Below are 27,899 nucleotides of genomic sequence, written 5' to 3' on the forward strand. Positions count from 1 at the left end.
GGAAATAGATACCCTAATCCAGACTGTAAGGATTGTATCTGGGGACATCAGGATGGAGTTTGGAATAGAAAAATGCGCCTTAGTCAACATACAAAAAGGCAAAGTAACGAGAACTGAAGGGATAAAGCTACCAGATGGGAGCAACATCAAACACATAGATGAGACAGGATACAAGTAGCTGGGAATAATGGAAGGAGGGGATATAAAACACCAACAGACGAAGGACACCATCAGGAAAGAATATATGCAGAGACTCAAGGCGATACTCAAGTCAAAACTCAACGCCGGAAATATGATAAAAGCCATAAACACATGGGCAGTGCCAGTAATCAGATACAGCGCAGGAATAGTGGAATGGACGAAGGCAGAACTCCGCAGCATAGATCAGAAAACCAGGAAACATATGACAATACACAAAGCACTACACCCAAGAGCAAATACGGACAGGCTATACATAACACGAAAGGAAGGAGGGAGAGGACTACTAAGTATAGAGGACTGCGTCAACATCGAGAACAGAGCACTGGGGCAATATCTGAAGACGAGTGGCTAAAGAGTGCATGGGAAGAAGGACTAATAAAAGTAGACGAAGACCCACAAATATACAAAGACAGGAGAATGACAGACAGAACAGAGGACTGGCACAACAAACCAATGCACGGACAATACATGAGACAGATAAACAACTAGCCAGCGATGACACATGTCAATGGCTACAGAGGGGGCTAAAGAAGGAAACTGAAGGAATGATAACAGCGGCACAACATCAGGCCCTAAGAACCAGATATGTTCAAAGAACGATAGACGGAAATAAAATCTCTCCCATATGTAGGATGTGCAATACGAAAAATGAAACCATAAACCACATAGCAAGCGAATGCCCGGCACTTGCACAGAATCAGTACAAAAAGAGGCATGATTCAGTGGCAAAAGCCCTCCACTGGAGCCTGTGCAACAAACATAAGCTACCTTGCAGTAATAAGTGGCACGAACACCAACCTGAGGGAGTGATAGAAAACGATCAGGCAAAGATCCTCTGGGACTATGGTATCAGAACGGATAGGGTGATACGTGCAAACAGACCAGACGTGACGTTGATTGACAAAATCAAGAAGAAAGTATCACTCATTGATGTCGCAATACCATGGGACACCAGAGTTGAAGAGAAAAGAGAGGGAAAAAAATGGGATAAGTTTATTCAAGATCTGAAAAAATAGAAATAAGAAGGATATGGGATATGCCAGTGGAAATCGTACCCATAATCATAGGAGCACTAGGCAACGATACCCAAAGATCCCTGAAAAGGAAGGAATCTAGAAAACTAGAGGCTGAAGTAGCTCCAGGACTCATGCATAAGTGTGATCCTAGAAACGGCACACATAGTAAGAAAACAAAAGTGATGGACTCCCTAAGGAGGCAGGAATGCCAACCCGGAAACCCCACCATCTATAAACTACCAACCCAGTCGAATTGGAGGACTGTGATAGAGCAAAAAAAAAAAAATAATAATAATATAGACACAATTCCAAGATCCCTGAAAAGGAATCTGGAAAAACTAGAGGCTGAAGTGGCTCCAGGACTCATGCAGAATAGTGTGCTCCTGGAAACGGCATACATAATAAGAAAAGTGACGGACTCGTAAGGAGGCAGGATGCAACCCGGAACCCCACACTATAAATACACCCAGTAGAATTGGAGGACTGTGGTTTAAAAAAAAATTAATAATAATAATAATAATAATAATAATAATAATAATAATAATGAAAGACTAAAGAAGACTAGGGAAAAATGATGATAAAGAGCAGAAAAACGATCAGGTATGACATCCCCAATCACAGTAAAGACCTCCAATGAACCACTGATTGGGGGAATCTGTCTGGAAGGTAATATAGATATCAGGTATATCATTCAAGGGTCAGTAACCCCCTACATTATCCTTTCTAACCACCAACCCCTTCCCCTTCCCCATACCCCATACCCCAACAACAAAAAAAAACAAAAAAAATTATAACCTATTCCGAATTTAATCAAGGACATTCGAACTGCTTTCTTAAAACTTGAAATTCACGTGGATTCTTTGATTCATTTCCCCCTGAAGAAAACACACACACACACAGACACTGCTGTGGAATCTGAGACATTTCAAGATATAAACTGATTCCACTAATTAAACTTGTCTCCCTCTCCACGAATCCCACTCCGACACCGACGACACAGCAGCGGAATAATTCCCCAGCCAGAGACACCAATGGAATTACTCCATCGATTGGAAGCCGAAGGGAGATGCATAAACAGAGGCCTTCGTTTTCAGAAAGGTCAGAGGGCGTAGGAAAGGGCCTTTTCTCTCCAGTACGAGAGAGGTTCTCCAGTCAATGTTTCCAATTATTATTATCCTGCTAAGGATAATGATAATTATCCTTAGCAGGATAATTATCATTACTCCAACGCAAACGAAAAGAAAACAAAACCCAAAAATCATTTTATACTGACCGCTTCTGACTCGATTCTTTAAAGAACAGTGAGAGTATTATTTCTGTTCCATAGGTGAAGGCCATAAAATCATTGAGAATATATATGCACATATGTATGTATATGACAGCAACATCGACACAGTCTCCGACAGTCGTCGATCTGCGGTGTCGGGCGAATCTTTTGTCAGTTTCAATTCCCCTTCGGTGAGAATAGAGCGAATTGGCATTAAACATTTGTCGCTTAATGTTTGTAAACATACAAGAAATGCAACGGTGCAAGTAATAAAAAAAAATATAAGTGCGCGCGTGTGATATTATAACGCAACAGTGTACCAAGACCTGAGCATCGTTCTTCTAGGAAAACAACCAACAGCCTCCACTCTTTTGCACTCAATGAAATATCACTCACAGACCAACTTGCTTCAGACAGCGTATTAACGTAACCTAATGAGAGAGCAGACCTGTGCAACTCAGCACCGACTCCTCCCAACTGAGAACCACAAAGGCGAGATTTCTGTTTAAATGCAAATGATGTGCTCTCGAAGCAATGAACCAATTTCACCCTCAAGCCCAGAGACTGAAGGAAGGCTCCAGGAATTACCAGATGGGAATCTGATCTCTGCTCTATTTAGTTTCTGTATTTAGTCGCTTTTTGATGTCGTGTAGCTGCTACGTGAAACGCGCCCTGTAGAAAATGCCAAGTCTTTTATTTGTAGAACCGCAACACTTGAGAACTTTATATTAAGAATAAGAAAATGAAGGCTCTTTCACGCGTGAAAATAATACAAAGCTTCTGATTCTCCTTGACATACGTATACTAAATCAGGTTGTATTATATACAGAGTTGAGATTATTTTATTTTATATTGAGTTGAAACGGTTGTATTGGATATAAAGTTTAGGTCAAAGTACAAGCGCTGGGACCTATGAGGTCATTCAGCGCTGAAACGGAAACTCGACAGTAAAAATGTGTTAAAAGGAAGAAAACTTGGCCGTTGCGCTATGCAACGATTGTTAGAGAGAGTGGAAAGTAAGATGAGAGAAAGAGGATATGAACACAAGTACAATCAAATGAATGAATGGGGTTGCAGCTTGGAGCCGAAGGGATGCTGCAAAGAACCATAAGTCATGCCTACAGTGCACAGTGTGAGGTGCACTGACGGCAATAACCCCTACCGAGTCAACGGTTGTATTGTAATAGTGAGTTGAAACGATTGTATTTGGAGAGTTGAAACAATTGATTTTATAAATAGTTTTAATGATTGTATTTTATAATGAGTTAAAATGACTATTATATAGTGTAATGAAATGGTTGTATTTCATATTGAATCAAAGGATTTTATTGTATAATGTACTTTATAAAGAACATTAATTATCATATTTTAGACCGAGCTATAATGACTGCATCTCATAGTTAGCTCTAACGCTGCATTCAGTATGAAACGACTAGACTACGCCCCAACACCACCTACAGTCCTCCACTCTTTACCAACTACAGGAAACACCATCTAACAACACTTGGCTCTTTCAATTTCGTTTTATTAGGCGTCAAGTTGCAAGCGCAGTCTAGAACAACTTTAGCCATCAACAGCCGAAGTCATTAGCATACTTGATTTAGGCAAATATCGCGGCAAATGCGCGTCCATTTGCATTTTTAATTATCCGGGAGAGAGAGAGAGAGAGAGTACTATAAACACACGTGTTGAACACATCTGAAAATCATTAATAAAAGACGAAATTTCACGACATTCATCCTATATTGGATACATCCACATTAGAGTAAAACATGTAATAAAAAACGACGGCAACTTATCTCAAACATATCACAAACATGTTGAGAACAAGTCAACCACCGTTGGGTGGAAAACGAACCTTAACCCTATGGTCGATACTCGTATGAAAGACTGGTTAGGACCACTAAGTAGTCGCTAATTTGTATTCAACATGGTTGTGATGTGCGACGAACTGACGACATGTTTATGACATGTATTCAACATGTTTGAGATATGTATGTGACGAGTTGACGACATGCTTATGACATGTTACCCTGTACTTTGGACTCATTCTAAATGGTCAAACGTACTACGGGTTCACAATGATATTCTCGTTACGCGTTTGAAAGATTTCCCTCCTTATCCGAGATTCTCAGAAACTGAGATGAATTTGGCAAGAGATTCGGCGCCTTCTGTTGGTCAAGTGTTTCTGGATCGTATCTTGCAAAGTTCCAGTATGCATTTGACTACTTATATTCATTTATGCCAGGATATTATATTTCTTACTCCCCTTCTGTGACGAAAGGAATTCCCATTTCTCAGACAAATCAAACAAAAGTATCCAGTCATTTTTTTCAGCAACAAAATTCGTCCTTCAGTCTGAAAATTTCCGACAGAGTACAGCGTCAGCAATATCCAGAAGCAGAAGCAACATCCCATTTTAAGGGTGACCCAAATGCCTAAATCCCCATCACCCCACCCCTACCCCCGGCCACTCATGGCATCCAGTCTGGGTACATGAACCCCCTCCGCCTGGAGGTTGGTGAAATACAGAGCGGAATTTGAAGGCTGGGTTCTTCCAGACAGGACGCTGGACTGACTGGAAAACTGGGCTTTTATACAGAAGGAAATATGAAAATAGTGGACTATTGTATTTTATATTGAAGTAAAATTATTGTATCTTACAGAGCTGAAATGACTCTATTGCATAGTGAGTTGAATTGATTGTGTTCCATAATAAGCTGAAATTATTGCGCTGTATAGCGAGTTAAAATTATTTTAGTTTATAGGGAGTTGAAAAGATGGTATTACATTGTATTGCAGTTTCAGGCAGATCTCTGTAGATTATTCATGATTTCTAAGTTAATAACAGATCTAGAGACAATTGGAATTTTGGTAACGTTAAATATCCAAATATCCAACTAGTTTCTTTCGATACAGAATACCTTGTCCTGGCAGACCTTTTAATGGTAACTTTCTATACATATCATTTTCTCACTCTTACATTACACGGAAATATTCTACTCGCGTGTCATATGACACCTCAGGACTGGAAAGCCTCAGGTGGAAATTAACCTCAGTTTGGTACGACGTCGGCCTATGAGAGAGAGAGGGAGAGAGAGAGAGAGAGAGAGAGAGAGAGAGAGAGAGAGAGAGAGAATGTAATTACTTATTGAGGGCAATTTCGTAATGGCGAATGATTGATAAAAATCAGCGTGACCTGAATAATTGTCGTTCAAAATCTTCCAGTATGTTTCTAAAGTTGCTCCCAAAATTTCATGGAATGTGATGGAATATAGATTTTAGGTCACGCGGCCAAGTGCTGAGACCTCTGAGGTCATTCAGGGCTGAAAAGGAACCAGAATAAAATGGTGTTAAAGGTGTAACAGGAGGAATACCTCGCAGCAGCAGCAGCACTATGAAACAACTATCAGATGGTTCAAGAAAGTAAGACAGAAGAAAGAGAATATGAACGTAGGTATAGAGAAAGGAATGAAAGGGGTTACAGCTAGGGGATGAAAGGACGCTGCAAAGAACCTTAAGTAATGCCTACAGTGCACCATGTGAGGCGCACTAACTGCACCGCCCCTTTACGGGGCAAACGTTCAAAAGGATGAGATCCCAAAATGCTCGTTTGCAAATCAAGCCTCGACAGAAAGGAAAGCCAACTTGTGGATAAGATGCGTAAAGAGAGAAATGAATAACGATAAAAAAGAAAAAGAAAAGCAAAAGTATACACAATCAACAGGCAATAATCAGAAGTTGTACAAATGTCTGTCCTTCCTTCAAACCTCCCAGAGAGAAAGAGAAGAAGAAGCAGAAAGACGCATCTCTTCCTTCCTCCAAAGCAACGAAGGACGGACGGAACAAACGAGGAGACTCGGCGTTGTTTGTTTGTTTGTTGTTTGTTCGTCGTTTGTTTTCGTTTCTCCTGCGGCTGAAGGAGGATTGCCCCGCCAAAGGGGAACTGCCCCTTGAAAGCATCCTTCCTTCCTCGCTTGGTAGGGCGCCTCTCTCCTGCAGGACTCTCGTCGGGAGGAATAAGGAACGGATCCCGTGGCTTTTGTCGACTGATTCCAGAAGGATATTGGACTATGTGCCTGGAACAGTTTGTGATAAACGTACATAAACATGCACAAACACACTGCTTCAAACATCTTAATTACGGGGGGTGATTAGTATATATATAAAAAGGAAATTTTTTTTAAAAATTTTGGGAAAAAATGTTTGATCTTGAAGCAATACATGACTAATATAAAAACCCCTAGACAGTAAATAGGCTCTCTCTCCTCTCTCTCTCTCCTCCTCCCTCTCTCTCCTCTCTCTCTCTCCTTCCCCCTAAGAAGCATGCAAGTGCACACTATACACAGCCATGAAAACCCTTGAGCAACCCAAAACCTGCCCTACAATAAATTATTGTCTCTCCTGTGCACAAATGAAAAGAAAATCTCTCCGGAGACGTTGTAAATAGGAGTTTCTATTTACAAAATTTCCATTCAAAGAGAGAGAGAGAGAGAGAGAGAGAGAGAGAGAGAGAGAGAGAGAGAGAGAGAGAGTCAAAACAATCCGTGAGACTACATGAACTTATTTCAATGATTGGTAAACTATACCAAATCTCACTCCGGTATAATTTTTTACTTTCTTTCAGTCTAGTAGGGCTTTCTATAAAAAAAAGGAAAAACGAAAGTTCCCATAAACATCAGTAGAACTCTTTGACCCAATTAGACAATTGAGGCAGATAAGGACTTATGAAGGCAACGCATCATTATCCACAAAATATGTTGATATCAATCACTGGAAGAGGAAACCTTCACAAATTGTGTCACTGGGTGAGACTTTGATGAAGACGAGTCATTCACTCATGAGTCGATGAATGGTCAGGAATACGAGATACATTTCCCTCAAACCTCACTCATTACCCTAAACGTGTCATTCATTTATTATTGTTATGCAGATGTATAGGAAGATCAATTTAAATTATTTGTTTTATTTTTTTGGTGCATTATTCCGGTCTAGAAAAGTTCGCTGGAGACGAGGGAAGAGGTCATTAAGATGAGGTCATGAAGGGTCATCAACAGACATCTGGAAAATATTCAAGAGAAATTTCCCTTTTCACGAAATATGAAAAACCTTTTCAACTGAAAATGTTCCTCAGTTTACGAGAGAAAGAGGCGTTTCCTTTCCTTATCATAATAAGGGTAATAATCTTGTTCTTCTCTCTCTCTCTCTCTCTCTCTCTCTCTCTCTCTCTCTCTCTCCGTAAGGACGCTTAGAACCTCACACTGAAAGACATTTTTCAATACACGAATTTTTTACGAAGGCAAAAATAAGCTAGTTCCTTCACTGAACATCGCAATAATAAGATATAGTATATAAAAAACACGCGCAAAAAACACCCACCGAATAAAAGGATAGAAAATGAAAAGCAAAAAATCCTATAGACAAATCCGCACCTCTTCTGAGGAAGAGCCTTCATGAATATGAACGAACCCATTTCAAATTCCCATCAGTGTTTAAATGGTCCCTCCTCCTCCTCTTTCCCTCTGTTCTGGAGGGGGCTGTTTCGAAGAGGAAGAGGAAAATGTTCGCGGAATTTAATGTTGGCGTTCAAGAGGGGGAAAGTGAATTAAATTCTCTATAAAAGAAATAGTTGAGGTTAGGTCTTCACATTCCTCATTTCACAATCATTGTCATTGTAATATGAATACTAAAAGGACTGAAAGAGGTTGCAGCTATGTCCGAAGGGACGCTGCAAGGAACCTTAAGTAATGCCTACAGTGCGCATGAGGTGGTAGCTGTTGTGGGTAGCAGCAGATATGACGATCAAATGTCACCTCCCTTTGCTTGAGAGAGAGAGAGGGCGTGGGGGGGGGGAGGGTGGGGGGGGGGGGGGGGGGGGGGGTGGGGGGGGGGGGGGGGGGACATAAGCCCCGGCTAACACACCCAAAACATCGATGGTCAGAAACTTGCAACAGCCCCTATGGCACAGGTGAGGGCAGCAACGGGGCACAATGAGACCAAAAGACACCAAACCTGTGCGAGTCAGTGAGATCAAATCATACCAACCCATAACACAGATTTCCCAAAGACCAAATTTGTGGGCCTCCTTCAAGAGTCTATGCAAAGCCTCCACTGAATTCTAACCAGCTAGTTTCAGCCCTCATGAATATTTAGATGTGGGCCGATTTTCTCACCCGGTCACCCGCCCCGCCCCCCCCCCTCCCCCCAAGGGGGATGAAGGAAAAGCCGCGGGCGGGGGGTTGGGGGGGAGTGGGGCGGTGTAAGGGTGACGAAATTGTTGTGTGGGAAGATTTTCGACGTGAAGGAATTTTCTTAAGCAGTTGTGAATATTTAAACAATTTCAAGTTCACTGTGGTAAAATCATATAAAGGTTCACCAACAGAGAAGCAAAGACTCCCTCATTTACCCTCAGCTTATGATGAAAAATAAATTTTATTCCCTTAATAATTTTTCGATTCATCCTGAAGTAAGTTATTTAATTTATTAATTTATTATTATTTATTATTATTAATTACATTATTAGTATTATTATCAAACTGGGTGAGAAGAGTGAGATGGGTAAAGACGTAATGGAAAAAGGAGTGGCACAAATAAGGTTCATATGAATCATGCGTAGTGTAACGGGTGTCAAATGTGTAGTGGCTAGAGGTTGGTAGTATAATGGGAATGGGGTGGGTTAGAAAGACCGTGCCAAGGTTGAGGGATGGGAGAGGGGTAGTGTAGAGGGATCTGTAGTGGGCATTGGTCAAGGAAGTGCGGAGAACAAATGATGAATATCGGAAGAAGAAATTTATCAAGACATTTTCAACAGAGAGAGAGAGAGAGAGAGAGAGAACGAACTATTCTTGTTAGCTGACATCTAAGACACTCCTTAAGACGTCGGCAATTCTAGGAGAGGGCCCGAATTTTACTGCTGACAGCAACAGCACAGGAGCCATGCTTACATGATTTACCTGCACCAGGTGACGACCAGAAGACAGCACTCCCCCTTCAGGAGTAGCCGAGAGTTTGGACCTAAGAACATAATCCCAAATCCTTTTACTTTCATTCTATAAAATGTCAACGCTCTCTCTCTCTCTCTCTCTCTCTCTCTCTCTCTCTCTCTCTCTCTCTCTCTCTAAGGACATAAATCTGAGGAAGAGGAATCATCCTGAAGGAGGATTCTCAGTTATAAAAGTGTGACAATCAACCACTGATCATAATCTTCCATGGAATTCAAAAGACTGCAGTGGACAGGACATGTAGGGAAAATGGGGGTTTTGGAGGGACAGAATACAACAGACACTCTCTCTCTCTCGCCATAAACACAGGTACTGTATCGTCCCTGTCAATAAACAGAATTACCGTTTATATTCCATAATGCAATTTCATAGCCAACAGCCTTAATGATCAAATTGGCTCTGATGAAAAAGCGATCACCAAATCCCAAAGGGATTACTGGCCCGGCCCTCATTCACGAACCTTCAAAAGCAACAGGACTTTGTAGGGAAATCCCAAAGGGAAATCTCGTTAATCCCAAAAAAACGAAAAAGTGTGAATGATGTAGATACTTCCTATAGTTTCCCAAAATGGAATGCTGTTTAATGGTAATTTTTTATCCACTCATACAAATCCATTTCGATTGTGTGAGGAAAAGTTGCACTTCTGGGGAAAAAAGATCCTTTCGACCTATTCAAGTTCATCTGTTAACTGGAAATACTTAATCACTTTTATTTATAAAACTATAACTAAAGGCTGAAAATCACACAATCACTTCTGGTGGAAAAAAAATAAAACTACCTTAAGCACTCCTCCTCATGAGAAATGTCGGCCCTTTGCTATTGACTCTGGTTATCAAATTCGTCAATTCTGATACTCAGATACTACTTGAAATCTGCTCCTACTTTAAGTGAACGAGATGAAAACTGGCCTTCGCCTCTCCACTGATTCTTCTCTCTCGAGCTGACGTCTTCTTCAGGATGTGGGTGGCATATTCTTGCTTTCCTACTTATGTCAATTATCTTGAACTGGAATCTGAATCGGAATATACAATTTAGGCCAAAGGCCAACCGCTGGAACCTATGAGGTCATGAGGTCATTCAGTGCTGAGAACAATGCTGAACAATTGGTAGGAGAGGGTTCTAAGGGAGGTAAGAAGTAATGTCTACAGCGCACCGCGAGAGGTACACTGACGGCACTAACCCCCTCCCCTACAAGGAATCATCTTATAGAAGAATAAAGGAGCTTGTGAGAGGCAAAGGGTAGTGGTGGGAGGAGGGGGGAGTTGGCAAAGGGTAGGGGGAGGGGTATTCCTACGGGAGATAGTTTGCGGTTTGTAAGTGTTTAGTATTATCAAGAAAATTGATTTATATCTGGGTATGGTTAGTCTCTCTCTCTCTCTCTCTCTCTCTCTCTCTCTCTCTCTCTCTCTCTCTCTCTCTCCCTCAAGTGCATAATATCCGGCACAGTTCAAAAAATGTTCCGAAATGTGGCCATGGGGACATAACCAGCCATGACTGAGCAGTAAGGAAATGAATGTCCATTTTGTGGCACCCAAATCCAGCCGTTTTGTTCCACTGAAGGTGACGTGGCCACAAAGATCTGTCATAATGACGAAGGCAGAGAATGGGCGCCATATTATCCCCTTTTCCACAGAAATGATTGCTTCGACTCTCTCCAAATTTGGACAAGTTCTGCCCAACAATGACGACTTATTGTTTGTCCTATAAGAACTCGTGGAGAACGATTCCACCGAATACGAGTGAATGATACCACTTCTCATTTCTAGTAGCGGTTGCCTTACTTCAATTTCTCAGAGATCAAATTTTGTTAAGGTAAGCTGTGGCTATTTTGCATCGGAAACATACAGGTTAAACATGACTACAGTCGACTACCACCTGATACAATATGTTTATACTGTCTCTCAAGAAAAATCGATAATCCACACATACAGAAAGTTATCAACATTGTAAACTGACTGAGGATTTAGGGAATATGAGAGAGAGAGAGAGAACAAGGTTTCTGAATGCAAGCAAGAGCAAAATTACCATACGCACATTCCTTTTTCCCCTAGTATAATACCAAACGTGTACTGCTACTCTACGGCCACGCCCCGAGATTTAGGAGAGTTAGCCCCCCCTAACCCCCCCACCCCCCCACCGTCCAGCCCCCACCAAAAATAAATAATCGGCCATATATTAGCATAATTTCTTCGCAGAGAAAAAGAAAGTGTTTTCTGAGGCTGAAGGTAACAACGTTTCACACGACCCGAAGTCATATTTAAGCAGAAACAGGAAGAGAGAGGAAGGGAATGTTGCCCGGAATAAGCTGTGTTCCAATCTGAGTTGTTTGTTGAAGTTTGTAAACCTTAATATCATATATTATGGAGGTTTATAACCCAAACCAGGATTTTCAATCAAACAACCGCCCCTTTGATCAAATTCGCCTCGATTGAAAACAACAACCAATGTGAAGTTTGGTTTACGCAAATGTTCATAACAGTAATTGCAGTGTTCACCTCTCTCGCTCTCTCTCTCTCTCTCTCTCTCTCTCGCTCTCTCTCAATAAGCTACCATTTTCCCATCTTTCTGTCTCCCTCGCTCTCTCTCACACACACACACACACAAACTTGCATGTCCATTTACGGAAAACATCGGCTGAACATCTTCAAATGTCCCAATTTCCATAAAATGGGGACCCCCCCCCACCCCAACCCACCCAACCAACAACAGAATGCAATGACCCGTAACCCCCTCTCTCGCCCCTACCCCACATCGATTTTGTCTCGCTTTTTTTGTGAAGTTATATGGACGATTCATTGTTCGGGTTATAATATTAAAAATTAAAAATGATGGTATTTATCAGGGGAATGTTTCCGGTAGAGTTTGTTGATGACGTTTAAATATAAGTCACTCGTTTCTGTTTTAGAGTTTGGTTTATGTTGTTTCTCTCTCTCTGAATAGTCTCATTACTATTCACTAGGCAAGAGAGGTGCATGTTTCTTGCTTGCGTGTACAGCGTTAAATATCTTACCTTATTTACAGTGGGACTTTTCGAGTTTGTGTTCAAGTTTATAAAAAGTTTCTTTTCAAGTTTTCGAGTTTTCTGGTGAACGTCACTGCTTTCGACAGTCGACTGATAACCAGGTATGTTTCTTACTACAGAGAGAGAGAGAGAGGGAGAGAGAGAGAGAGAGAGAGAGAGAGAGAGAGATTACTACGCAGGAAAGCACTCACTTTATTCAACAACTATAAGCAATCAAAAAAAAGCCATGTCCTGAACATAAACTGAAGAACTTGAGATGAGACCACGAATAAATGACAGACAACTGAAATAACAAGGAAGAAGAAGGAGAAGGAGGAGAATGAGAAGAAGGAGGAGAAGAAAGAGAAGAAGAAGAAGAAACGTGAAATCAAAATGCGCAGTGTGTTGGAATAAAATCAACAAGGGCTTCTCATAAACAAACACAGACACATACACGAAGTCCCACTGCAAATGACGTATTAATATTGACACTATAAACACAAGCAAGGGACATGTTCCTCTCTTGCCCCAAGAATAGTCACGAAACTTCTGACAGAGAGAGAGAGAGAGAGAGAGAGAGAGAGAGAGTTTCGGAAACACTGTCTAATGAAAAACAAATCACAAGTATACAAAACGTTCCGTAGTGAGGAAGCCTGAAGAACTCTCTCTCTCTCTCTCTCTCTCTCTCTCTCTCTCTCTCTCTCTCTCTCTCTCTCTCATGAGGTACCCCCATTATTATTCAGAATCACTTATATCCTCATCCCATTCCAAAACCTAATCGAGTCTGGAATAACATTGACGCCCAGATGACAACAGTCACTTTCGAAGCTCAACTGACACAGACATAACAACTTGCAATGCCCAAATCCCGTGAGGGCATTGCCCAGCCTCGGTAAAATAACTCGTCTAATGGACCTCCATTAATCTATTCAAAAGTTTACATTATGAATGCATTAACAATGCAACAGGTTCCGACAATACATAGCCTATTGTATACCAAAGTGGCAGTTTGGATTCGCAAAATAAATTCGGTTATTTGTCACCGGGTGGAATCCTAATTCAGGAGAGAGCATCTGCATATTGCATTCATTATTCAGTCCTACAATTGTACCAAATTCTAAAGTTAACTCTGAAAAGAATGTTCATATTTCCTTTCATTCTGTGATTTGCGACAAACGAAAGCAATTATTCACGACGCAAGAGACACTGACTGATCGATGATGTGTTTCTCAGATTTCATGATCAAATTAATAGATAACTTTTGGTTATTCTCGTCGTTTGCCTTTGATCTGATGCTAACATTAATTTTCTCTTAAGAACTAAATTTCGAAAATTTATGGATGATCTGAATGAATAAAAAAAAGTATTTAGGAATACTACAGAATTTAGGCAAAAGGCCAAGCACTGGGACCTGTGAGGTCATTCAACGCGGAAAGGGAAACTGAGAGTAAAACGATTCAAAGGTGTAACAGGAGGAAACCTTTTGCTGTTGCACTGTGCAACAATCGTTGGGAGAGCGTGGGGAATATGAATGGAGGTGCAGCAAAAGGGATGAAAGAGTTTGCAGCGAGGGGCAGAAGGGTCGCTGCAAAGACCCTTAAGTAATGCCTACAGTGCACCGTATGAGGTGGCACTAAAGGCATTACTTAAGGTTCTTACAAAGGTCCTATCGGCCCCCAGCTGCAGCCTCTTTCATCTCTTTTGCTGTCTATGGAAAGGGAATGCAAATGGCTACTTATATATTCTCCAAACCATAAGGTTTAGCCAAATATTTCGTCCGAAAAGTTTTTTTGGGGGAGGTAGTGCCATCAGTGTACTTCGTATGGTGCACTGTAGGCATTATTACTTGAAAGTTCATTGCAGCGTCCCTTCGGCCCTTAGCTGCAACCTCTTACATTCCTTTGACTGTAGCTGTGATCACATTCTCTTTCCTCCATCTCGCTTTCCTCAACCCTACCAATTGTTCCATAGTACAACTGCAAAAGGTTTTCCTTCTGTTACACCTTTAAATCATTTTACTCTGTTTCCGTTTCAGCGCTGAATGACCTCATAGGTCCCAGCGCTTATTAGCCTTTGGCCTACGTTTTATATTCCATTCCTTTCCAATATTCCGAAAAACTGCCCACGTGGCAAGCTTTGCTCATTCTTGCTGTATTCTGATACAGACATTTTCTGAACAGGCACATTTTCTAATTAATTCCCTCTATAAATATGGGGGGGGGGGGGGGGGGGGGGGGGGGGGGGAGGCGGTTCAGGGTAAAAGGGTGACCCTTTCCAACCTTGACTTAAATCCAATGGAACCTTAGGATCCTTTTGCAAAATTAATGGTCTAATTATCTCATAACTTTGTTACTGTCATATGTGTGTGTGTGTGTGTGAGAGAGAGAGAGAGAGAGAGAGAGAGAGAGGCCGCAAAAAACCACAACGAATGCTACTAAATAACACATCCGATTATTCTCATTCTCTCTCTCTCTCTCTCTCTCTCTCTCTCTCTCTCTCTCTCTTCAGAATCAGATGAAGACTATTGCGATGGTCAGGATTTTGGCCAAAGCCCATGGAGAGAGAGAGAGAGAGAGAGAGAGAGAGAGAGAGAGAGAGAGAGAGAGAGAGAGAGTTACAATGATTAGGATGTCTCAAAGACTTATTAGTCCTTCCGAGGAGACATCGTGCGCTCACTTATCTGTAGGAGCAGGTTTTACTGTTCATTCACAGTGTCCTAATGATTTTGTCTAGCTTTCTTTTAAGCTTTCTTTTAAGCTCTTCCACACTGCTGCTGTTTACAACTTCTGGTGGCAGTTTATTTCATGTGTCACACATCTTGTATGTGAAGAAGTTCTCACAATGGGATGTGTTGTATCTCTTCAGTTCTAGTTTCCATCCATTATTTCCTGTCTGGTTTTCGTTTAATGTAAATAGGTTACTCTCTACTTTTGTTATGCCTTTCAGTGTTTAAAATTTTTCTATTATTTGTCCTCGCAATCGTCGTGTTTCTAAGTCATATTGTTCAGGCTCTCTAGTCGTCTTTGGTAACCCATTTTCCTGATGGATGGAATTAACTTTGTGGCTCTTGCTTGTACTCCTAATTTATTTATGTCTTTTCTTGGTGTTGGTGACCAAAACTGTACTGCATACTCTGCAGCACCGTTTCCTTGTTTCTGTATTTGATTGCCTCTTTATGTATACCACTAGTGTCTGTGACTTCTTTTCAGCTTTTATGCACTATTTTGTGGATTTTTAGTCTTTGATACTAATGACTTTAAGGTCCTCCTCTTGTTCTACGCTACATATGTCATTCCCAAGCAGCATGTAGTTGTTTGTTCCTATTTGTAACACTTTACCCTTATCCATATTAATACACTTATCCACATTTAAACACTTATCCACTTTAAAAGGCATTTGCCATCTTTTTGAAAACTCTCCTGTTTTCTTAAGATCATTTTTTAAACTAACTACTGTCTCTGGGTCTGCTGCATTTACACCTAGTTTGGTGTCGTCTGCAAATCTGGCTATCCTCCTAGTTAATCCTACATCAATGTCATTAATGTAAAACTAGAGCGGACCAAGAACAGAACCCTGAGGAACTCCGCTTGTCACATCTGCCCATTCTGATTCTTCACCATATATTACGACCCAGTTTGCTATAAATTAGCCATTCTTCGATCCAGTCTGCTATTTCTCCTACAATTCCTAAAGCTCTACCTTTTGTCATCAGTTTTTTGTGTGGGACTTTGTCAAAGGCCTTTTGGAAATCTAAGTAAAGTATATCTATTGCTCTACTACTGTCGTAAATACCAAGCATGTTATGAAAAAAACTCCAAAATGTTTGGTAGGCAGGATCTGTTTTGGTCTGAAACCGTGTGGCTGTTTACAGCAAGTTGGTTTTTATCAATGTGATCCACAATTTGATCTGCAATTATGGACTCAAAAGTCTTACAAGGGACCGACGTTGGACAGATTGGTCTATAATTTCCCAGATCGTCTCTTGGAGCTTTTTTGTAAACTGGGGTCACATTACCTAGTTTCCATCCTTTTGGTACCTTTCGTTGTTCTGCCGTTTTTCTGTAGAGTTTATAATAAACCCTCACCAGCGACATGAACTGAAAACAATGAGAGAGAGAGAGAGAGAGAGAGAGAGAGAGAGAGAGAGAGAGAGAGAGAGAGATTGGTGAGGAGCAAGGGTACCCGTGGGTAATGATGTCTAACAGGCGTATTACGTAGAAGAGAGAACAAACAATGATTTCATTTCAAAATAAAAACAATAAAATTGAAATAACTGACCTGATTTCAACACAAAGGAGTAACTACTGTCTTGCATTCCTTCTCCCTCATTACTGAAACCTTTGACCCTCAAAGATGAAGAATATAAAAAGAAAACAAAATAAGAGCCATCAGTAGATTCAAGAAAGGCAAGAGAGCCAAATCATATGTCAAATCAAAATCATGTCACATTTTGATTTCCTTATGTCATTCTGGCGCATGCGCAGAGCGCTGACAAATTCAGACAGAGCGGAATCATTCATTTCGCCCTGTGGAGTGCCATGGAGAGTGAAGAATACTGGAATTTATTCAAATTGACGTCAAATACAGACATTTATTCACGGAATTACTAACAGGTCTCCAAATCATCATCTTACACTTTTCATAAACCTGTACATTTCCCTTCTCTTGCTTTGTAGGTAATGATCACATTCTCTCATTTCTGCAGTGATGCTCGAATGTTGACGAGCGCCCATTGGAGAGAGAGTGAGGACTCTCACTGCCTGCCATGAGACCCTCATTAACATTCATTAGTTTCTTCCCCTCACACTTATGAAAGGGCTGTCACTCTTTATGTATAACAGTCAAGAGCTGCAATGCCATTGTTCCCCTGGGAAATATATTAAACAGAAGGACGGTTGGAAATGCTAATAGTGTGAATCCGCACTCTAAAACATGTACAAGCACGTCAGTAACTAATCGCACACACATCACTAACAAGTTGAATACAAGCCAACGACTAATTGGTGGGCCTAACTGACCTGTGCCTCGTATCCAAAACAACAGGACCATTTGCTTCGGATTTCTGTAACGTTTATATAATTGGACGGGAAGTCCAACCTCAGGTGTTGGTGCGACACTGTAATAAACATGTCATTAACACAAGTCGGCAACATACCACAGACATGTTGAAAATATGTCAACGACTTACATGCAGAAGATAATCGTATGAAACGTTGGTTGGGACTCCCAGTGAATTGCTGAATTGTATTAAACTTCTTTGTGATCTGTGTGCAACTTGTTGCCGACGTGTGTTTATGACAAGATTAACAGTAAGTGTGGAAGCGTCCTTTGAATATGGAGGAAGAATTTACTAGACAATTTCCATTTGGGTTAAGAATCATAAACTCAAGTCTCATTTTAAACGACATAAAAGCTGTCTTGCGTTCCGTCTTGTGAAGATAAGGAAGACATACATTGACAGATACACACAGACATACAGACAGACATTCAATAAGAATGGATATCACTGGGATAATTCCAACAGTTTCAAGTTAGTCGAATGGACCACAGATAGGTTACATTTCTCAAAGATATATTGAGAGGTCACTCATTCAAAATTCCCAGTAAATTTATATTATTGATTTCGAAACAGATGTAAATTTTCATAGATACATAAATAAAATAAACAAACAAACAGGGGAAAAATTTTTAACATAAAAAACGAAATATGAAAAATAAAATATTTATCTCTGCGGTACAATTTCACGCTTAAACTTCAGTTATAAAAACGGATACACAATATAAACCCATGACCAGTGGTGAAGTTAGAGAGAGAGAGAGAGAGAGACAGAGAGAGAGAGAGAGACAGAGAGAGAGAGAGAGACAGAGACAGAGAGAGAGGTTTTGGGTCCCAATTGGACATGTGTTTTGAATAGATAAAACATTCATATATTTCCTCTCTAAAGAACTTATGGAGAATACTTCTTAATTCTGGTATCCCAGGGAGGGGAGAGAGAGAGAATCACCTTACTCTCTAATTCAGCAGTTCTTAACCTGGGGGGCGCGCCCCTCTAGGGGGACGTCAGCAATTTCCAGGGGAGGCGCGAGCCCTAGGGAAAAATAGAAAAAAAATATATATATAATTATATTCGTTGTTCTCTTAACAAAAGTGAGGAATTAAAATTCAGAAGTTTATGAAAAAAATGCAAAAGTGTCGCCTTTAACGTTACTTCCCTGGAGTCTACTACTCTAGTTAGGCTCGTTGAGCTGACCCTGTTTTGTAATGATTGACCTCCCTTCGTATCCCTAGAAACCCCTTCTCTTTCTCATTTATTTGTCCTTTAAATCTGGGAGGGAATTTTACTCAGAGATGTAAGGGGGGCGTGAAAGAAAGGACCAACTCTTGGAGGGGGCGTGGTCATAAAAAGGTTAAGAACCACTGCTCTAATTCATACCATTACTAAATTGCAAAAATATTTGACGTGATTCATGTGACTCCAAAGTAACAAATGTGAAACCCTTAAAAGCTTAAAATTCCCAGATATTCAACATTGTTCGCAGCTCACAAAAAGAAAGCATTTAACTGAATAACAAAAATTAACAAACAAGATACACAAGTTAATCCACAGTTAGTTTCTAAAAACATTTAATTTACAGGCGACGTTGATTAAAAGCTGAAGTTTTATAACAAAAGTTAACAGTAAACTATTTTTTTATATGATCAACTTTTAATTGAATCGGAGTTACGAGGAGATTTTGATGGGTTTGAGGTTTCCAAAGTACGTCAACATTACAGTATAAAACACGTCATCAACACACGTCGGCAACCTAATGGAAACCTGTCACAAACATGTTGACAACAAGTCGACGGCCGTCAGTGGAGAACGATGACTACTACTTAGAATAATCATGGGTTTATAAATAAGCTAATTTCCAAAGATTCTCTCTCTCTCTCTCTCTCTCATTCGGAAAACGAATGACCGATTTCTTACACAAATATTTTCCAATTTCGGCTCTGGGATCCAGATTTTCAAAATTACTCATTTTTTGTTTTTCTCTCTTCAGGTGAACTTCAGCTCAAATGAAAGTCATTTAATTGGGGAGGAATTCTCTCTCTCTCTCTCTCTCTCTCTCTCACACACACACACACACACAATTACACTTAAAAAGAGGCTATAATAATCTGCTAAGGAAGGTTCTTATAACAAAATCATCTGGTGTCACAAACACGTCTCCAGATATCTATCAATGGTAATTCACCCGAGTGTCTAATATAACATTTATCATCGAAGAAATTCCTTCCTAAATTCATTATTCCACACATGCAAAAAGCCAGAAATCATACTACCCAATAAATTACATTCATTTCAAATAATTTATCGACTCCAGAAGTCCTGCAGGACAGTTAGAAACGAAATCTTTTGATCATTTTTCTATCACTGGCAAAATTAGACAAAGAAATCCCTTCATTTCGTAAAACCCAAAACAAGAAGACTCTAATTAAGGGCTTCCAGCTGTTTCCTTTCTCGCTGGTTATCCTGTGAGGCTGCAACACACACACACACACACACACACACACACGCAAGAGGCCTTTTGCTTCGGAAAATTAAAACTGCTTCTGGTTCCGAGAGAGAGAGAGAGAGAGAGAGAGAGAGCATTACTAATGCTGAGTCATTCTTATGAAAATGTATTATTATTTTGTTTATCCGAGACAGAATGTGCCATTGACTCAAGTCAAAACACAGTTAGACAGTTAATTAAAAATTAAGCTCAAAATTTAAAAAAAAATAAATAAATAAATAAAATAAAAACTAAACGAAAAAGCACAAGTAAATATTTGGTTCTGATTTAATGCTAAATTTTCACACTACCGGCTCTGAGAAACCTTCTATTTGAGACCTTTGAAACAATCTAGGTCATCTTACGAGAACGCGCGATCGAGGCCCGGAGGAAATTAGGGCGGATAGAATAGAACTGAATAGAATCTAGGCCCAAGGCCAAGCGCTGAGACCTACGAGGTCAATCAGCGTTGTAAGGGAAATTGACAGTAGAAGGTATGAAAGGCGTAACAGGAGGAAAACCGTTTGCAGTTACACTACGGAACAACTGTGAGGAGAGGGCTGAGGAGAGGAAGATGGAAGAAAGAGAATATGAACGGAGGTAACGTAAAAGGAATGAAAGGGGCTGCAGTTAGGGGTTGAAGGCACCCTGCAAAGAACCCTAAGTGATGCATTACCGCCCTAAGGGGGAAAATGAGGGTGATGTAGGGCCAGTTTGTGTAGCCAAATTCTCCTGAAATCAACGTACGAGGTCGCAGTATCGACATCTTGAAGAGACGGAGGAGGAGTGCAACGGGAATCCTATGATCCTGCAAATTCATAGAGGAAGCCACACCTTTCCCTCCAAGATGTCTTCCCAGTAACTGGGAATTCATCACCCGTCTCAAACTGTTACAGGCTTGGGTAACGATGCAAGCAAAAAACAATCTCTCTCTCTCTCTCTCTCTCCAGTGAAGGTTCAGGAGTAGGAATACAGTTCTACACTATCAATAATAAAAAAAATTGCAACATTTGCACATGAACCATGGGGTCTGTTGCAATGGGAAATGCACCTAAAATGGGAGAGCGATAGAGAGAAAATTTGTGTGCGAGAGTGAACCAGAGAGACAGAAAGACAAAGAGAGAGAGAGAGAGAGAGAGAGAGAGAGAGAGAGAGAGAGAGAGAGAGAGAGAGAGAGAGGTGATATGAATGTTATGAACACAAGTTTTCTGAAAGATATTTAATTAATCCTTCCAGCTGCAAAGTTTGGAGAGAGAAAACGGTCATATTTGACTTTCCCAAATGTCTGAAAGACTTTCTTGAAGAGGAATTAGCGCTTTGTTTGTCAAGATTTCTCAGGGCGTAATCATTAGGAAAGAAAAAATTAACATTAACTAACAAATAAATATATAAAAATGTTCGTCAATCACTGCAATCCAAGGAGAATTGTTTTAGGGAAATATTCACTGCGTCTTCCCTGGAATTTTCGCGGTTCCAACTGCCAGACCTCCTCCTCAGTAGGGAGACTGTTCTTCCACAGTCATCTGATACCGGTCAGATTCAAGTATATTTATGGGGAGGTGGGGAAACAGACCATTCTTACAGCCATTCATAGCCAAGTGGGTCATCGCTTTATACCTTTGAGGCTAAGATAATACAGATCAAAGGGTCGAAATTAGTTTTGAAAATTGCAAAAAACTCAAGAATAACGCCAAACCCTCCCTATTTCCCATTCTACGTTGAAACCAACGTAGAAAGAACAACACACTCTTCATTTATCGAAGCAACGTACAAGATTTTCTCCAGTTCTTCACTGTTCTTGGACTCTCCAAATACTTGGCATTTTATCAAAACCCCGAAATATGTAGCCCCAAAGGTCCACCCTTTGCAAAATATCTCGCGCCCGCCACAAATCCACATTACTCTGCAAAAGTCTTTTCCCCCAACCCGAGTGCTGAGTCAATGTTTGCAACTGCCGGCCTTCGTGGCTGTATATAAAGTATTTCGGGTCTCGCCAAAGTATATTTTTGCCCTTCGCGGCGTCACAAACAAGAAAAATACACACAGGGGATTGTATTTTCGCAATTTTGCTCAATTTGAAGTTAACCCTTTGTTGAAAAATAAATGCATATTTCTACGGTACGTTTAGTTTATGTTACACATTTGCTGGATAAAACTTTCTTTAGTAAATTGATTGTGATTCTGAAATTTTATGAGGTAACACTATTATGATCTCGACTCTCGAGATCGACAGGTTCTTAAAAATAAGCTATTGGGCCGTAGTGACTGACGACGACAAACAAAGGAGGGAGGAGCATAACAAAACCAAAAAAGTTACCTTAAAATTAGTTTATTATACAAAATATACAAAATGTACAAGTGAGTCAGGTCCAGTGATAAACAGAATAAACATACACAATGAATTAATAATAAAGGCAGCAACAGTAATAATCCAATTAAGTTATTCTTGTACAATTCAACAAACAATTTCATAAGCAGCATTACTAATATAATAAAAGCAACAATATATATAAAAGGACCACGGTATAAATGAAAAAGCAGTGCAGTACATAAATACATATACAAAATCAGGCAGCATAAGACGAACACACATTGAAAAAGTAGTGAAATAAATATTACAATAAATGTAAAAACATCAGCATAATAATAAATGAGAATTAACACTAAGCGGCATAATGATACTCAGAGCAAAACGGGAACACTTCCTCAAACAATGAGGGCAACAGTCCAATGCCGGACGATCAAGACAGAGCCGATACGACAACCACCTCGTCCTTAAAGACAATATGGACATCCTCCTCGAATGCTGGACGATCAAGACAGTTGATACAACAACCATCTCGTCCTCAGATACAGTATGGAAGTCCTCCTCGACCACTGGACGAAAACACGTCACGGCTGCTGCCCAGTGAGGTCGCTCTCGACACGTCGTCCTCTCGACGACGAAAAAACGCCATTGCTGCTGCCCAGTGAGGTCGCACTCGACACGTCGCGTCGTCCTCTTGACGATGAAAACAATAATGCTGGCCAAAGGCTGCCGACCTCCAACTCGAAGACATACTCCATACGAAGACTTCAATTAAATAACCAGGTATCCAGTACCTGACGCTGCCTCATGCTGGTCCACAGGTAATCATACCTGACTGCCTCTGACTGACTGGTCGTTCTGCCCTCCAGAACCTGACTGACGAAGTTTGACGCCATCCAACAGACGTCAACTCGCCAGCAATTAAAAACAAAAACAAAGGAGGCAACAATCCACCAAGGGAACAATCGGCAAACGATTGTTCCTAACAACAACGTTTTACTTTTTTTTCAGATAGGATCTTGCAACTTGGGTAAGAGCGGGTAAAGCAACTGACAAAATCCAACAGAAAAAATAAAAAATGAAAACTCAGAAATACCTAAAAATTAAAAGGGAAATGACTCAAGTTTTGACGAAGACCAAACATAAGCTCTACATAAAGATTATCACATACAAATAGGCAGAAGAAGAAGAGGAAGACAAGATGGTAAACAGTGGAAGGAAGACAGCGAGGCATCTTTCGTTTAATAAATATTCCAGTCCAAAATCTAATTTAGGTAAGGGTCCATGTACGTCCTCCTGACCTTTAACTCCAAAATAAATGAGGAAAGACTGAAATACTGTTAAAAGCTAACTCGAAGAGACATGTCGATAGATTTATTGAATGAGGTTAATACTATGGGTAAAAATATACCTTGAGATGAATTAAGGATTTTGTGATGTGATAAGATTTCAAAAATTAAGAAAATGCTATGGATGAAAATTACCTTGAGATTCATGTGGGAATTTGGAATTTTGATAATACAATTGAGAACCATCTCTCTCTCTCTCTCTCCTCTCTCTCTCTCTCTCTAAGAGAAAGAATGAACGACCTCCCCAACATAACATATTACTTCATTTGAGTGATCTCGGTTCCTTCCTTCCCAATTCGTTCCGGACTATTTCTCTTTCCCTGATTCTTTCTATTATTTCCTTCTTCCCTTCAGCGAGAAACCTTAAAGAAATATGAGAGAGAGAGAGAGAGAGAGGAGAGAGAGAGAGAGAGAGGGGGGGGGTGAGAACTGGATGCCTTGACCAGCTACAATCAGTCTATGGGAGGAGGCAACCTACCAGGTAGGGGAATTTGAGCAGTATAGCAAAGACGTAGGGAGAAATTTTGTAAGGGGGCAGCCCCACAAGTTCTTAACTGTGAGGCCACTGGATTATTTCTGTTGTTGCTTAATTGCCTATTGTCTTTTCAATTCTTCTTGAAGAAGCACAAGTGTTTCAATATGTTTTGTTATGTTTTTATTTTATTTCTTTCCTCTTGCATTAAACGGCCGAGATCTTTCTTGAGCTTTAATAAGGAAAGTATCAAGACAAAGGTTTTCTTCTTCTTCTTCTGCTTCTTCTTCTCCTCGAAACTTTGTTAAATTTGACTTCCTCCTCCTCCTCCTCCTCCAAGTCTTCCCGATTTTTCTTTCCTTTCGATGGAGAAAAGTTTTAGCTTCTACCATGGTAGTTAATCTCTCTCTCTCTCTCTCTCTCCTCTCTCTCTCTCTCTCTCTCTCTCTCTCGTTTACTGGGATTTCTTAGGTTTAATGTTCACACGACCTCTAACAAAAGGAACTTATAAGCTCAGCATACTGTAAAGCGCTAACAGTCTACAGACCTACAGAGAGAGAGGGATAATTTTAAAAGGTGCATCCAACATCGTCTATGTAAGATAACTATTGATTTAGTTTAAGAAACCACAAGACTTTTACCCTGAAACCGTATTTTTTAAAAACAGAAGTTTAATACGTTAAACACTGTTTGCCTGGGGGGTTTTATCGAAAAACCTTAATGTTAAAAAACCCTCACTGACTTTAAAATATTGCACACTGTTTAAGTTGAGGCTCCTAGAGAGCTACTTCACGGGCTATTTCAACCTCAATAATGGATTTGAAGATTTTCACTTCAACCTCCATTACCGTTGTCTTCGGTTAACTGCCTCGACTCATATAATGGGGCCTGGAGGGGTGGGGGGAGGGCGGGGCATCGATACGTTAAATCGTTAATGCAAAAAAAGATTTATATCTGGTTACAACCTACCAAATGATTCCTTTTTCATTCTAGACAAAAAAGAATAATAATCATTGTTTCATTTGTTAAGCCTCTTTTTCCTTCCCACTTACTATAAAAATGATAGCGAGAGAGAGAGAGAGAGAGAGAGAGAGAGAGAGAGAGAGAGAGAGAGGACTATGCTAAATTCTTTTTACTTTGATAAAAGAGAAGAGAATCCGATAACTGTTACAATCGTTACAGTCAAAATCAGTTCACAAATATTGTCTTTACAGACTCGATGATTATCGTTTCCTCCGAATATAATGACAGAAACGTTTATCTCTTTTATTCTTCATACATTCTCATTAAATCCACTGTCTATATCCACTATAACCAAACAAAATTCGAATGAATCCCTCTCAAATTCGTCCAGAAGCCTCAAATGAATCTCTATCTCTTCCTGAAGCCTCGAATGAATCCCTCTCTAACTCTTCTTGAAGCCTCGAATAAATCCCTCTCTATCTCTTCCTGAAGCCTCAAACGGATCTCTAATGCTTCCTGAAGCCTCGAATGAGTCTCTAACTCTTCCTGAAGCCTCAAATGAATCTCTAACTCTTCCTGAAGCCTCGAATGAATCTCTAACTCTTCCTGAAGCCTCGAATGAATCTCTATTTCTTCCTGAAGCCCATAATAAATCCCTCTCTAACTCTTCCTGAAGCCTCAAATGAATCCCTCTATATCTCTTCAAGAAGCCTCGAATGAATCTCTAACTCTTCCTGAAGCCTCGAATGAATCCCTCTCTAACTCTTCCTGAAGCCTCAAATGAATCTTTAACTCCTCCTGAAGCCTCAAATGAATCCCTCTCCTAACTCTATCTGAAGCCTCAAATGAATCCCTCTTTAACTCTTCTTGAAGCCTCGAATGAATCCCTCTCTAACTCTACCTGAAGCCTCAATTGAATCCCCCTCTTTCTCTTCCTGAAGCCTCTTCCTGAGGCCTCGAATGAATCCCTCTCTAAGAGGTAAAGATTCATTTGAAGCCTCAAATGAATCTTTACCTCTTCCTGAAGCCTAGAATGAATCGCTTACTCTTCCTGAAGCCTCAAATGAATCTCTCCCTAACTCTTCCTGAAGCCTCGAATGAATCCCTCTCTAACTTATCCGGAGGCCTCAAATGAATCCATCTCTAACTCTTCGTGAAGCCTCGTATGAATCTCTAACTTATCCTGAAGCTTCAAATTAATCCCTCTTTAACTTTTAATGAAGCCTCGAATGAATCCCTCTTTAACTCTTTTATCTATTCCTGAAACCTCAAATGAATCCCTCTCTAACTCTACCTAAAGCCTCAAATGAAACTTTAACTCTTCCTGAAGCCACGAATGAATCTCTAACTCTACCTGAGGCCTCATATGAATCCCTCTCTAACTCTTCCTGAAGCCTTGAATGAATTCATCTCTAACTCTGCCTGAAGCCTCAAATAAATCCCTCTAACTCATCCTGATGCCTCAAATAAATCTTTGACTCTTACTGAAGCCTCGAATGAATCTCTAACTCTACCTGAAGCCTCGAATGAATCCCCTAACTCATTCTGAAGCCTCGAAGGAATCCCTCTTTAACTCTTTCTGAAGCCTCAAATGAATCTCTAACTCTTCCTGAGGCCTCGAAAGAGTCTCTCTAACTCTTCCTAAATCCTTGAATGAATCCCTCTATCTCTTCCTGAAGCCTCAAATGAACCCCTCTCTAACACTTCCTGAAGCTTCGGAAGAATTCCTCTCTAACTCTTCCTGAAGCCTCGAATGAATCACTTTCTAACCATTCCTGAAGCCTCAAATGAATCCCACTCTATCTCTTCCTGAAGCCTCAAATGAATCCCTCTCTAACACTTCCTGAAGCCTTGGATAAATTCCTCTCTAACTCTTCCTGAAGCCTCGAATGAATCACTTTCTAACCATTCCTGAAGCCTCAAATGAATCCTACTCTATCTCTTCCTGAAGCCTCAAATGAATCCCTCTCTAACTCTTCCTGAAGCCTCAAATGAATCTCTAACTCTTCCTGGCGCCCGGAATGAATCCCTCTCTGACCCTTCTAGAAGCCTCAAATGTATCTCTTATTTTTCCTAAAGCCCCAAATGAAACTTTAACTCTTCATGAAGCCACGAATGAATCTTTAACTCTACCTGAGGCCTCAAATGAATCCCTCTCTAACTCTACCTGAAGCCTTGAATGAATTCCTCTCTAATTCTACCTGAAGCCTCAAATGAATCCCTCTCTAACTCATCCTGAAGCCTCGAATGAATCTTTAACTCTTTCTGAAGCCTCGAATGAATCTCTAACTCTACTTGAACCCTCGAATGAGTTCCTCTCTAACTCTTCCTGAAGCCTCGAATGAATCCCTCTCTAACTCTACCTGAAGCCTTAAATGAATCCCTTTCTAACTCTTCCTGAGGCCTCGAATTAATCCTTCTCTAACTCTTCCTAAAGCCTCGAATGAATCCCTCTCTAACTCTACCTGAAGCCTCAAATGAATCCTTTCTAACTCTTCCTGAGGCCTCGAATTAATCCTTCTCTAACTCTTCCTGAAGCCTCGAATGAATCTCTAACTCTTTCTGAAGACTCAAATGAATCCCTCTCTAACTCTTCCTGAAACCTCAAATGAATCTTTAACTCTTCCTGAAGCCTCGAATGAATCTCTAACTCTCGCTGAAGCCCCGAATGAATCTCTCTCTAACTTTTCCTGAAGCCTCAAATGAATATCGTTCTCTTCCTGAAGCCTCGAATGAATCCCTCTCTGACTCTTCCTGAAGCCTCAAATGAATCTCTAATTCT

Source organism: Macrobrachium nipponense, chromosome 25, assembly GCF_015104395.2.
Source record: "Macrobrachium nipponense isolate FS-2020 chromosome 25, ASM1510439v2, whole genome shotgun sequence".
NCBI classification, from domain to species: domain Eukaryota; kingdom Metazoa; phylum Arthropoda; class Malacostraca; order Decapoda; family Palaemonidae; genus Macrobrachium; species Macrobrachium nipponense.